At 46.0% G+C, this 12,524-nt stretch overlaps 1 protein-coding gene across 1 annotated transcript in view; it reads right to left on the bottom strand.

Moving 5' to 3' along the window:
* The window catches only part of GRB10 (growth factor receptor bound protein 10), a 145,927-nt gene extending 141,299 nt beyond the window's left edge, over positions 1 to 4,628 (bottom strand). The window contains exon 1 of the mRNA XM_054285067.1: positions 4,584 to 4,628. The gene's annotated coding sequence lies outside the window, so the exon portion shown is untranslated. The remainder of the gene's footprint in view (positions 1 to 4,583) is intronic.
* Positions 4,629 to 12,524: the final 7,896 nt, after the last annotated feature.

The following is a 12,524-nucleotide window of genomic DNA, read 5'->3' as shown; positions in this document are numbered from 1 at the left end:
AGGAGCAGTTACATGTTGTATTATCCATGATATGGGAGAAGGTGTCCTATTCTGCTAAAAAGATCATCCACTTTAAAACAACTGATCTTCATGACAGCTTTTACTGTAACCATTCAGGAGGGGTAATCTGCATTTCCCATGGGTTAACTAATTGGGATGCAATTAGCAGGTTTCATTAAAAGCTCACTTGACGTGTAAATGAGCATTAGTGCTGGGCTTTGAAGAAACCATCCTTATTCATCCTGAGTATATTTTTGTTCAATCCACACCTGAGTCTCTGGTCAGTGCCACTACAGGTTGTTTGCCTGTAAAAACCCAAGCAGCATCCATAAAGCTGCTGCCACCTTCTAAGGGAAAGTGACTCACCCAGTGCTCATAATCTCATATTTTTGTGAGTGACTCCTCACCACTAGCAGAATTCCCTGGTCTTTCCTCTACAGAGACCAGGAAAGACAGAACTGTCACAAGGGCACTACTCTAAAGCAGAGGGTGAACTTGCAATGCTCTCAGTCCTAAAAGCCATGTCCATATGCTCTGTACAAGCTGATCCATCTGTGACTTATGGACAATCCTAGGAAGGCAAAGAGGGAAGGAAGTTTTCAGTCAATGGATGCACATTAGTGTGAATGTGAAGATCTCTTTATTAAAAAGTTTTAGGATACCTTGGCACCGATATTCAGTGCTCCTATGGACATTTGAAGTCCAAAAGCTGCTAGAAACCATGACCCCCATTTTCAGATGAATGGACCTGTATGAAAACATAGTGTCTGTCTCTCTACGCACATACCTGCTGACAAGATAGTATCCAGGGGAATAAAGCATATAAGATAAGGAAATGTCAAATATATCCAACCAAATAGTCTAAAGTCAGGGTATTCTAGTTGTTTCATCACTGAAGATGTTAAGAGACTGTGTGTAGACAGGATGCCTCACACTGATGATCAGTTTTCTTTAATGATGCTCCCATAGTGGAATCTGGCTCTCTAGGATAGTGCTCTCCACATTCCCAATGTGACAGAGGAGCCCTATTGAGCTAAAGGGAGAACTGCTATCCAGTTCAACAGATGGCATGAGAATGGGGAAGACCTGGCACAGGACTAGCTCAGAAGTGCACAGTTCAACATGTATAAAGAAAGAGAACTCAGTGAGGTAGCATCTGTTTACTTCATAATATTATGTTTCAAAACAACCATTGGTCTGGGAGAAAAAGTAATGGGAATCAAGACTATTTTGCCACATCCAAGTTTAGATTGCAACACGCTCTCCTGACCAGCAGGCAGTGTAAAGATAGCAAACCTGTAAATAAAGCTCAATGCTAATAAAGGGATTCCTTGGCAACCTCATTCCTTTTAATTCCTAAAAAGGATTGTGGAGTTTCAACTTTTTTGGTAAAGGATCTCCATTCCTAGATTTCCCTACGTGAAGAGTTGCAACTGGTACATTTTGGACATCGCCAGGAGCAGGTCCAGTTTCCAAGAAAAACAATCCTAACTTCTTAGCCTCCTTTCCTACAGAAGGAGGCTTATGCAACCACACTGTAGCCAAGCCAGTTGGCAAGCTGCATGCAAGCCTGACAGAGGCAGAGGTCTCAGGAGTTATCTTCCTTGTTTATGAAAACACTGGGCCAGGTGGGCACACTTAAGAAACACTGCACTGTGAACTGGCAACAATACTCTCATAGCTGAGATAAATCCAAAGAAAAGCAGGCTTCCTTAGTCTTAGCTTGGATAGAAATATTAGCACAAGGTGAAGAGAAGCTTTTCCCCTGACCCCATTAATAAAGCCCACTCAGAGATTTAGAATAAAAAGGCCAGCAGAAAATAGTAAGGGGCTTCACCACAATGTTTGCTGCAACCAGTGAAATTTTTAATTGAGCAAATACTGAAATGCATCCTAAAAATGTACACCATTCGACATCCAAAGGCACCTCTCCACCTATTTCCCCACCCCACATTTCAGTGGTCTGAAGAAGCACCTGAGTGCATTTCACACACAAACATATAGACACACTTCCTAAGACAGAGCTGAGCTGGTCTAGGCAGAAGTTACACCTAGAAATCTGGCCTCATTTAGCACCATCACCTCCAAAACCTCCACATGTGCAGAGAGGCACAGCAAAAGGGAGCAACAGTAGGGTCCCACCCAGAGTGACACCAGCCCAGAGCCCCTCAGTTTGCCTGCTGCCACAGCTACCTGTGCCCAGGGAAGCTGATGGTGCCTCATAGCCCAGAGGGACATCTGCTCGTTTGGGGCTGTCAGAAAACAAATTCCCAGCACAACACTCTGGCGCTGCTGGCAGAAGCATGACCCAGCTATGCCTCGCCTCTGCCAGCTGGGAACTCCCTGCCTTGGAAGGATACCTTTGCCAGAAAGATCCAGACACTTTTTGCCCATTTACATCCCAAGCACAGATGAGAACATGACTAAAGGTTTCTAAAAAGCCTTCGCAACGATTCTTGCTAGAGTCATTTAAGCACTCGCAAGACAGAGGGCTGCAAACACTTGTTTTATTCACAGAGTGCACATAATACTCTTCAGCAGAACTGAGATGCAGAAATCCATCTTGCATTTAGGCAGAGCTTTTGGACTACACATTAAAAAACACAGGGACACACTTCTGAAATCCAGGTGGGGCTGTATGCGAGGATAAAAGCCAACTCAGTGCTAAGAGAAGGGATAGTTTGATTAACAAAACCAAGGAAAACCATGCAAGTACCACAAGATCTTTAATATGTAGCCAGGGCAAACAAGACCTACTTTAAGAACAAATAGCGTCCAAGTGAAGAAAATAAATCAGACCAGAACAAGGTATATTGAGCACCAGAGGCAAGCATCAGGGTCAGCTGCTCTGTTGGTTTACTGTTTGCAGGAAAACTACCAAACAGTGCTCTTCAGGCTCTGCTGTTTGTTCTACACTGCGCTGAATTTTAAAGAGTCCAGTGTTAGAGAAAGAAAACCCAAGCAGCCCTGATATTAACATATACCTGTACAAAGGTAGCCAGAGGAATACAGCTCTGGAACAGCTCTCCTTCTTATGCTTCTCTGAGAGGTTAAGCCCTGGAAGAAGACTAACAGCATGGGAAGAGTATCCTGCTTAGCTCCTGCACCCTGCCTCAGCCCCAAAAGCATCATGAAGCACAACCAGAGCTCTCATTTAAAGTTTCACACATATTTCCCCTTTTCCAAGCAGGTTTTCTAGTCTCCATGTGTTTGTGGTGGTTTTTTTTAACCCGTCCTCATAACTCACTCCTTTTAATCCTAGGATTAGCCTTGTTGCCCTTCTCTGTACCCTTTCTAGAACTGTAAGTACAACTACTAGCCTCAGAACTCGGGAATAGATGGAGCTGGAGTGTTAATGCATCCTTCCTACACATCCCACAACATCTCCATTAAAACATGTAAGCAGCTTTAAGAGGCAAAACAATTTCAGCTGCCCCTTCGAAGCCTAACTGAAGGTGGCAGATGCCCACATCCCTTGCATCCTGCCCCTTCCTGCTCTGCCCCAACCCCAAATTCATTCTGCCTTGGTGAAGAGAAAAGCAAAGTACATTCTTTGGGTCTGTTTTAGAAAACCTGATCAATGCTGCTTTGACATACCAGCAACACATGTTCCCATTTCAACAAATGGGAGCATTTCAGGCAGACCACCACTTCAGATGGAGTGGGGCTCCTGGCTGCTGAATCAGCACTTTCCATCCTGCTGGCAATACAGAGTTATGCGACGCTTCAAAGGAAAGGGGGGAAAAGGGGAAAGGGATGGGAGGGGGCGCTGGCACTCGAGCAACAGAAGCGGGCAAGAGGATTGTGCAGGAGTTTATCTGCCAAACCAATTAACTGCAAACTGTTCTTATAAAGATGCCACAGTTTCAGCCCGGCTTGCAGCACCAGGGTTATACAATGAGAGCCATGCGCGCCCGCCTCTCCCCGGCGGGGAGCTGGGCCAGGGGAAGCTCCGCACCGCCCCCCGGGAAGGGTCTCCGTGGCCAGCGAGGGGCTGCGGGCACGGCCGGGGCTCGGCAGGGCCGCCCTCCGGCGGGCACACGGCCGCACACCGGCAGGAAGGTGGCAGCACCCCGGGGTGGCATATCTGCCAACTGCCCATCCGCCAGCCCTCCCGCAAAGCCCGAAGGCAGCGGGGGGAATACCGGGCAGTTTGGCGGCAGCAGCACCGCCAGCAGTTGGCGGGGCAGGTCTGCGCTCTCCTCCAGCGCGGGGCGACGGGAAAGCCCGGCTCCCGGCACCGCCGGGGCGAGGCGAGCAAACAAAACGCGGCAAGGAAGCCCCGAGTCGGGAAAAGGGCCGATCCCCCGAGCTCCGCGGCCGCCGGCCGAGCCCCGTCCGACCCCGGGGGCTCCGCGCCGGCCGGGGGGCGCTCCCCGCGGGCACTGTGGGGAGGGGGGTGGGGGCTCGCCGGCGGCCCCAGGAAAAGGAAGTTTGCTCTCCTCCTCCTCCTCCCACCGGCCTCCGCTACCGAGAAGCCGGCGAGCCCTCACCCACCCCGGCCCGGCCTCACCCCGCTGCGGCTCCCCGTGGGCAGCAGCCGCCGCCCCCTGCGCGCCCCGCGCCGCCCCCCAGCACCTTACCTGCAGGGCGGGCAGGCGGCCGGCACAGTCCCCGCCGGGCGCCGCGCACCCGCCAAGTTTGGGGCGGGCGCGGAGGGTCGGGGGAAGGAAGGGTCGTGCGCGGCGGCGGCGGGGACGGGAGCGCGGGCGGGGAGGGGGATCCTCCGGGCGGCGCGGTGCAGTGGGGCGCGGGCGGGGGAGAGCGAGCTCTCGGAGCCACGCGCCTCAAAACCAACAGTAACAAAAGAAAAAATTAAAACTGAAAAAAAAAAAATTAAAACCGCACAATTTAAAAAAAAAAAAAAAGCGATTAAGTAAAAAAAAAAAAAAAAGAGGGGAAGGAAAAAAAATAAAGCAAAACACACCCAACGCGAATAGGGACGTTCGCGCCTCCGCAAGGCGTCCCCGGGGTGCGGGAGGGGTCTGCGGAGAAAACTTCTGCCTGCCTATCCGCGCTGCTGCCGGCTCCGGTGCTAACGGCGCCCGCCGCCGCCGGGTTCTCCCCTCGCGCCCAGCTGACTCCCGGCGGGCCCCGCCCCGCTCCCGCCCCCGCCGCACGCAGCCGCAGCCCCGGCCCGCCGAGGGCAGGGGGCGGCCGGGAGCCCCGGCGGCCGCGGGCCGTGTGGTGCCGGCTATAGTGGCGGCGCCCCTGCCCGCCCTCCCCCGTCCCGGGGCCGGCACTCGTGGGGCTGCGGCGGGTCTCCTGCCCTCTAACAAAAGCTCACCCGCAGGTAGCACCGGCGCGTGCTTTCCTTGGGAAGGGCTGGTTTGTCTTGAAAACCAACAGAGCATCTGCACACGCGAGGCGTTTGTGTTCGGACTTTTTCTTTAACCTCGTCGGTCCTGTCCTGTTCTCACATTTTTCCCCGCAAAACTGCGCAGGGCAAGTGCTCCAGCTCTCCTTCCTGCGCTCCGGACAGCACGGAGCGGGCTCCCGGCGTGTGCCGGCAGCACGGTGGCTCTTCAGAGCTCCTCCGTGCTGCGAAGCGCCCTGCTCTCCCGGCATCCTCAGGCTGCCACTAGCACTACTGGAGACTGCTGCTGCGAACTTCTGTGCGCTGGGACCTCCGCTGCTTCACCACGGTAGCTCCCAGCCATCCGATTTGCAAGTAGTTTGCAAACAACTCGGACTGTGGAAAAGTTATTTTAAGGGAAGCAAATCTGCACTCTTTCCTAAGAGCTACTGGTTTAAAACGTATTGACTTCCAACAAGAGCCGTCACGCTCTGTGAGGAGAGGAATATTTACTTCACTAGACGCAAAAACACCTCTCATAAGAAAGTGGTCAGCCCTATAAAAGGCAATTGAGCCCCAGGAGAAGTGGGAGAAATCTCTGGGCTTTTCTTCCTAGACAGATGCATGTACACTAATGGGAGTATTGTGGCTGAGCGCCCGAGCTGAATATATTTTGAAATGTAACATGATATCTTCTTTGCTCTTGCTCTTTCTTCCTCCGTGGCTCTTCTTTACTGTATTTAAAGGAATGCTTTTCTTATCAGCCCGCCCTCCGGTCCCCGTGTTTCCAGCCATGCTCTGGTCTCGCTCTGTTCTCACCACTCACTCTCCCTGTTCAAGTCCTCACATAATCTCTCCAGTTTCCTTCAGCGTGTCACCTCAGCCTCTTGGACACACGTGCCACTCTGCAGCCTGCTCGCTGCTCATGCCGCCAGCCCCCGGCCTCTCTCGGCACCGCGCTCCCCTCGGCCATCTCCGCTTGATGCAGTGCTGAGCGCTGCTCTTCAGTCTGTCAGCACCACTGCTGCCCGTCCTGCGCTGTCCTGTCCTGTGCTGTGCTGTCCTGTCCTGTGCTGCCCTGTGCTGCCCGTCCTGTGCTGTCCTGTGCTGACCCAGTCCATCGGGACCTTGTTCTGTGCGCTGTCACTTCCCAGCCCCGTTCAGCCCTTGTCTTCCCACCACCAGGCTGGTTTGTCCTGCCTTCGTATGAACCAGTATTCACCTTGATCTTGTGTTTTGTGGGTCCAGCCTCAGAGTGCTGGTGCCTCACCAAAGGAGAAGCTGTTTCCTGTCCAGGCTTTCACTATTTAGTGAAAAGGTGAATGTGGTATCACATTCTGCCTGAGATTACTCAGCGGCAAGAAGGCACCTACTCACGGTAGGCTGGCATCACAGTCCCACATGCTTACATAACAAACTTTCTGCACACGTAGATCCAGCCCAGATTGGAAGGGAACTCCAAAGATCACCTGGTGCAACTTTTTATGGGAAAGGGATGAGATTGTCACCCTGTCCAATCGCATCTTGAAAGCCTCCAGTTGTGGAGACTCCACCCCGCCCCCGGGGATAACTTTCCTGTGGGCGATTGTTCTAGCTGTAAAAATTTTATTTTTTTTTTTCAGTGAATCAAAATCAAGGTGAAACCTCTCCTCATGCAACTTGTACCTGCTGCCACTTGTCTGCTCCCTGTGCCTCCCAGTGAAGAGAAAATCTCCATCTTTTTTGCAGCCGTGCATGTACCTGTATGATTTGAGCAGGGTTTGTGCAATAGGTGTCCAGTTGTTGCTGCTTTCGCAGAACCCGCTGCTGTGGGCATGGCCAAGGACTTCAGCACATGCCTCTTCCACACGCTGTTTAGTGCTATTTGCCCCTGGCACATTCCCTAGCTGCGCAGTGCAATGGTTATACTTTGTCATCTGTAGTATTTCCACCCTGGAATATCAATTTACAGCCCTGCGTTACAGCGTGTCCTCAAAAAGCGAGAAGTGAAAGGAGAGAAGTTATATAACTGGTCTGGTGCTGCAGAGCCAGCCAACCACCAGCAGGATTGCATTGCAGGGATTCCCACCTTCTAAAACATCCCCTTCTTCCCCAAAAGTCCTGCTCTCTCAACCTCTGAGGCAATTTGCACGCTCCATCTTGAAACCAGACCGCCTTAATGACCGTGATGCTCTGCATCTGACACTGAGGGAAACTGGAGGGATAAAACTCAGGTATTTTTGAAGCATCATGCAGGCAGCCACCTGGCTGCCTTCCAGTGTGCTCTTCCTTTCAGTGTGCTCACTGTTCCTCATATATAAGACTGCTGATCCATCAGTTAATCATATTAAGTACCTAAAATTAACTTTTAAATTATTAATGCATGAGAACATATCCGTTTGCCATGTACATTATTTTAAAGGATTACAGTGTGTACACTGAGTGCCATTAACATTACATTTTGAAGACAGTAAATTGACTTGTATGAAAATCAGAAGAGTTGATGGATTCCTCTAAAGATGCCTTTGACAATGATAAAATGTTCAATTGAATTATTATTATTAAGCATGTGTATGTACTTAAATTTCTTTCTAATACGTACAAAAATAAGCAACTGCTCAAGTCTTATTAGTATAATATTTTTCATCTTGTGGTGGGTTAAAAAAAATAGATACACATGAATATTGAAAATACTCATCTGACAAATAAAAACACTAGGAAAGATATGTTTCGTTTCCTAGACTACAGCTGTGTCGTTCAAGACAAAACTGTACTGTCATAAGATTGTTTATCCAAAACAGCACCACTGAAATGGTTAAGTGGAGAAGTAGCAATGCATCTTTTCAGTAGCAGCGAGGGGACATGCTTATCTTTTCTCTTAAATAGCCCATCTCTGACAACACCCTACACAATGCTGTATCATGAAAATAACAGCCTAAAATGCTGATTATTTTCTCTAAGAAGAAAAGATGATCGTTTTCTGCAAGAAAAATCACACAAGAAATAATGTTGGCAATAATGTACTCTGGCTATGTAAACATTATTCCTGCTCAAGGACAGTCTAAAAAGTAAAAGCAAACAGCCTTGGCAGAAGCCTTGATGCCTTCGGGACTTTGTACCCAGAAGTTTGTCCTAGCTCCCTGTTTTCTTCTTCTTTCCACAGTGGTTAAGGGTTAGGGTTAGAGAAGACAGATTCCTCTGACCCATGATGGAAGAGGATGGAAGAGCTGATGAGACTCCCTGGCTGTGCTCAAGGGAATCCAGGCCATGGGGGAGAAGAGGACAGGGCATGCAGTTCCCTCCTAGCTGGAGAAGGTCTTGCTGCCCTGCAGCTTCCAAGCTCAGAGCCTGTGGTGCAATTTGGCTTAGGATATCACTTTATTCTCTTTGTTCTCTACCTCAAGATATCCAAAAAGCGCAGGAAAAGCTCTTTTTACCATTTATGCTCCTCAGAAAATTGCATTAATGCAAGTTATACTTGCATTAATGCAATTTTCTCATGTGTTCAAAACCAGGTCCAAAATATAAGCAGAATATAGGGATTCTCTCTCTATTTAGCACTACATTTAAGACTCAATACCTGATAATAAATGTCTGTTGGAGTTCACGTACTGTGGACTTGGTTTGCTTTCCACAAAGACTTGAACTCTGCAGGGTGACTTTTCATTTTGGAACTTAGCCAAAGGACACTAAGCTCTCAATTCAGTTAGTTCCAACAGAGAAAAAGGTCATTTTCATGTTTTATTAAATAGACTAATGAAAACTGTCTAGTAGATATGAAGTTTTCTTTAGAAACATTATTATATTTCATATATATACTGAGAACAGGCGTAATTTTCTTTTCTATTACGTTGATTTAGGAAATGAAAATCCAATACCAGAAGATCTGAAGAGGAGAGATCAGAATCTGGCCACTGCTTTCCCTCTCAAAGGAACTTTCATGAAAGCATTATATGAAAGTCAGCATTAAGCATGATCTTGAACTAGTAGAATGCACTGATAAAAGAATCCAGCTATCTCAAAGGGGTCAACTTGGTCATTATTGCCTGGTAGGTATATAGGCAAAAGTGCTGACCAACCTTTGAAATGATAATAAGTTTCTTTTGTCATGGACAAAGCTTTTCACCTTAAATAGACAGGAAGTCTTCTAACACAGTAGAATTTTAATAAAGCTTAATCTGGAACAAAACCAACTCAAAATTATTTCTGTTGCTTTTACTATAAATGAAGCAAATACTTAACATATTTTTAAAAGCTGTCCAGAAAAAAATAAGCCTTTTTAACATCAAGATGGAAGCAGTTGGAACACTCTCCCTCCTTTCTGTCTACATCCTTTTCCATTGTATTTATTTTATCACTCAGTGTATGGTGGAGATTGTAAGCTGAAAGGGGAAATGAAAGCACTAAGAAAAAAAAACTAAACAAGTTTCCAAAAAAACTCACTAAATATAGCTTTATGAGCTAAACGATACAAATGGAATTTCAGTATTCACCAAAAGACTGAAAAGACTGAGATTTTCAAAACTTGCATGTTTTACACTAAGTCTTTGCTTAGTTCTGGTTTTTAACTGATTCAGCCAGAACTTCATCAAATACATAATTTTAGAAGTTTAGGGACATCATCTTCTGCCCAGTTGTTATCCAGAGAATTTCTTAATATCAAGTATCTATTATTTCTTAATAGAAAAGACTTTTTCAGTAGTCTGTGTCTAAAGACTGCTGACAGAAAAAGAAAAGCTATAGCATGACCATAACTGAATAAACTCACTGTGTTCATAGACCACATTGTGGAGATCTACTCTTTGTTGCTAGGTAAGTTATATCTCTATTTACAGCTTTTTCAAAAGGCTGAATAGTCAGGGACATTTTGTAATTTGAGATGGAGTCTTAAGCTCTAGTAAGAGAGATGTGCTCTTCCTGGACTGCACAAAATGGAGCAGTTACACAAGGTGGTATAGAGGAGAGGGGAATTTTAAGCAATACTGATCATTCAAACAGAAACTACATTAAAAAGACAGATACATTCAGCCCACCCTTCTACAAAAACACATCTGTTCCCACCGCTAGCTCCACAATTAACACATTGACTGATTCAACACTAAGAATTATAAATTGCTGTATTCTCTCAGTTCCAATGAAGTGATGAAGAAAATGGGCACTTTTGGACGTCAAAGGTGTTAAGTGAAATGACACCTTAAAAGTGTTTACTTTCCCCAAATCAAAGTCTGCTGCTTTCCTGATGCATAATAAGTTTTCAACTAGGATGCCAAATAACACTAGAAGAAAAATTCAAAATCATACTGCAATAGGAGGAGATTCAGTTCAAACTATACTTTATATTCTCATTTATGACATGAGAAATCAGGATTTATTCAAAATGTAGTGCTCATTCACAGCTTTGCAACAGATAAGGGAGAAGGCAACAAAAGTTGTGACTCAGAATGAAATCCAGCCACACTGCAGTCAGTGGCAAAACTCTTAGAGATCTTAGTGTCTATGATTTTGTCTCAAGTATTTTCTTGGTTCCTGAGGGAGGGGCAATTAAAATAATAATAAGGACAAAGAGAAAATCTTCAATGCCATAACTTGCCTGCAGGCTTGCAGCTTTTAGAGCATATTTTCACAACAGCTGAAGCAGGATCATTAGGCTAGTGCCATCTGAAAACCAGAAACATTTAAATGGTGTAAAGAAAAAACAGATTACATAGAAGTAGGTATTACTTAGCTGAGAGAAGAGGCAGAGCAATCCAGCTGTATTGGACCCAAAACAGATCTTCTCTCAATCAGTGTGCTGAGCTGTGTGCAGATCCCAGCACTCTCTGAATTAAAATGCACCTCTGTACAGCACAGCCTTGCAGGGAGCCACTGTTGGCTTGCAGGGTATGGGTGCAGAGCTGAGGTGTGTTTCAGATTGGTTTTCCCCACGTGCTGTAGACACCACCACTCTCCATAACAGCCAAGTCATGGCTAAAACCATTCTCCAGAGCAGGTGATGTCGAGTTTTGAGACTGTTCCCATCCTGTGACTTTAATGAACAAAATGCTGTGTCTAATCCTCAATTCAAGTCTGAAATAGACTTTTTGTATTTAAACTGCCATTTGCGAAGGAAGTAATATTTTGCTTTCCTGGTGCAAGAATTACCAAAAAAGTTGCCAAACCAAAACCAATATACACTGCATTGTCATCTAAATTAATCCCTTGTCATACAGTTAATTCTTCTTAGCCAATTAAGCCAAAACTTTCTCAGAAAATGGCTGGCAGGAAAAGATTCCCTTGCTCCATCCATAGCAAGCAGTGGGCTAGCTGCTTAAACAGAGCATTGAGAACTTGTGTTTAAATAGAAATTCTGTCTGCAGTGATTTAAAAGTATAGTTTCTACAAGTCTTGTCTATTTATTCAACTCCACTAAAGGAGTAAGAAATCATTCTCTGGTTTAAATTATTTCCTTCTGTTTGGAAAAATAGTCATCCAAGGAGACTGATGGGACTTGCGCTTCATACTGTCTGGTCAGAAGTAGGCACTTAGCATGTCTTTATTATAGAGAAATCTTAGAGGATGAATTATATGATACACAAAAAGTGATGTACATCCTTTGATGAGAGAGCAGTCTTTCAACAGAGAGGACTGCCCTTTAGTTGCTATCCTGACAAAATTAAGATTTCTTGTGGGGTCATTCCAACCTTGATGATTCTGTGATTCCTCTCCTCTCAAAACTGTGATGGCTGTTCTTTATCAAAGAACCTCTTTTCCATGGTTGTGATATGTATACTAATAGTCTGCATATATTCTTAGTGCAATCTGTGACTTTTTTGAGAAGTAAATTTTTGACAATTCTTCATTTCACTACCAAAAAATGTAATTAAAGTTACGAAGGTCAAACCGTCCCTGAGTGTTTTCTTCTGATGCTTTAGCAGACATGAAATAAAAAAATAAAGTTGTGTTACAACACAGTAGCTCAGACATTCCTCTTCAGCAGCATTCTACATCCACAGGCAGTGAGAAGTCTCGGGGAGTCTTGCAGTAGTAGTTACTACAGCAGTTGAGAGGAAATCCACTGGAGCTCCTCAGGAAGCTCTCACCACCTCTAGCTTGCAAGTTTGGGACATGCAAGCTTGTCACTGATTGCCTAAGATTTAGCTGTGATTTATTCTGTTTCTCTAAACTTAGTCATGTAAAGGTGCACATCTGTCTAATCTCATATGCTAACTGGACCTCAAAATGTTTAGCGAAAAGGAACAGAGAATGTCTT

The sequence above is a fragment of the Melozone crissalis genome, unplaced genomic scaffold, assembly GCF_028551555.1.
Source record: "Melozone crissalis strain CALT ecotype California unplaced genomic scaffold, PUWL_Pcris_2 ptg000042l_1, whole genome shotgun sequence".
NCBI lineage: Eukaryota > Metazoa > Chordata > Aves > Passeriformes > Passerellidae > Melozone > Melozone crissalis.
This window is presented reverse-complemented; position numbering and strand designations above follow the sequence as displayed.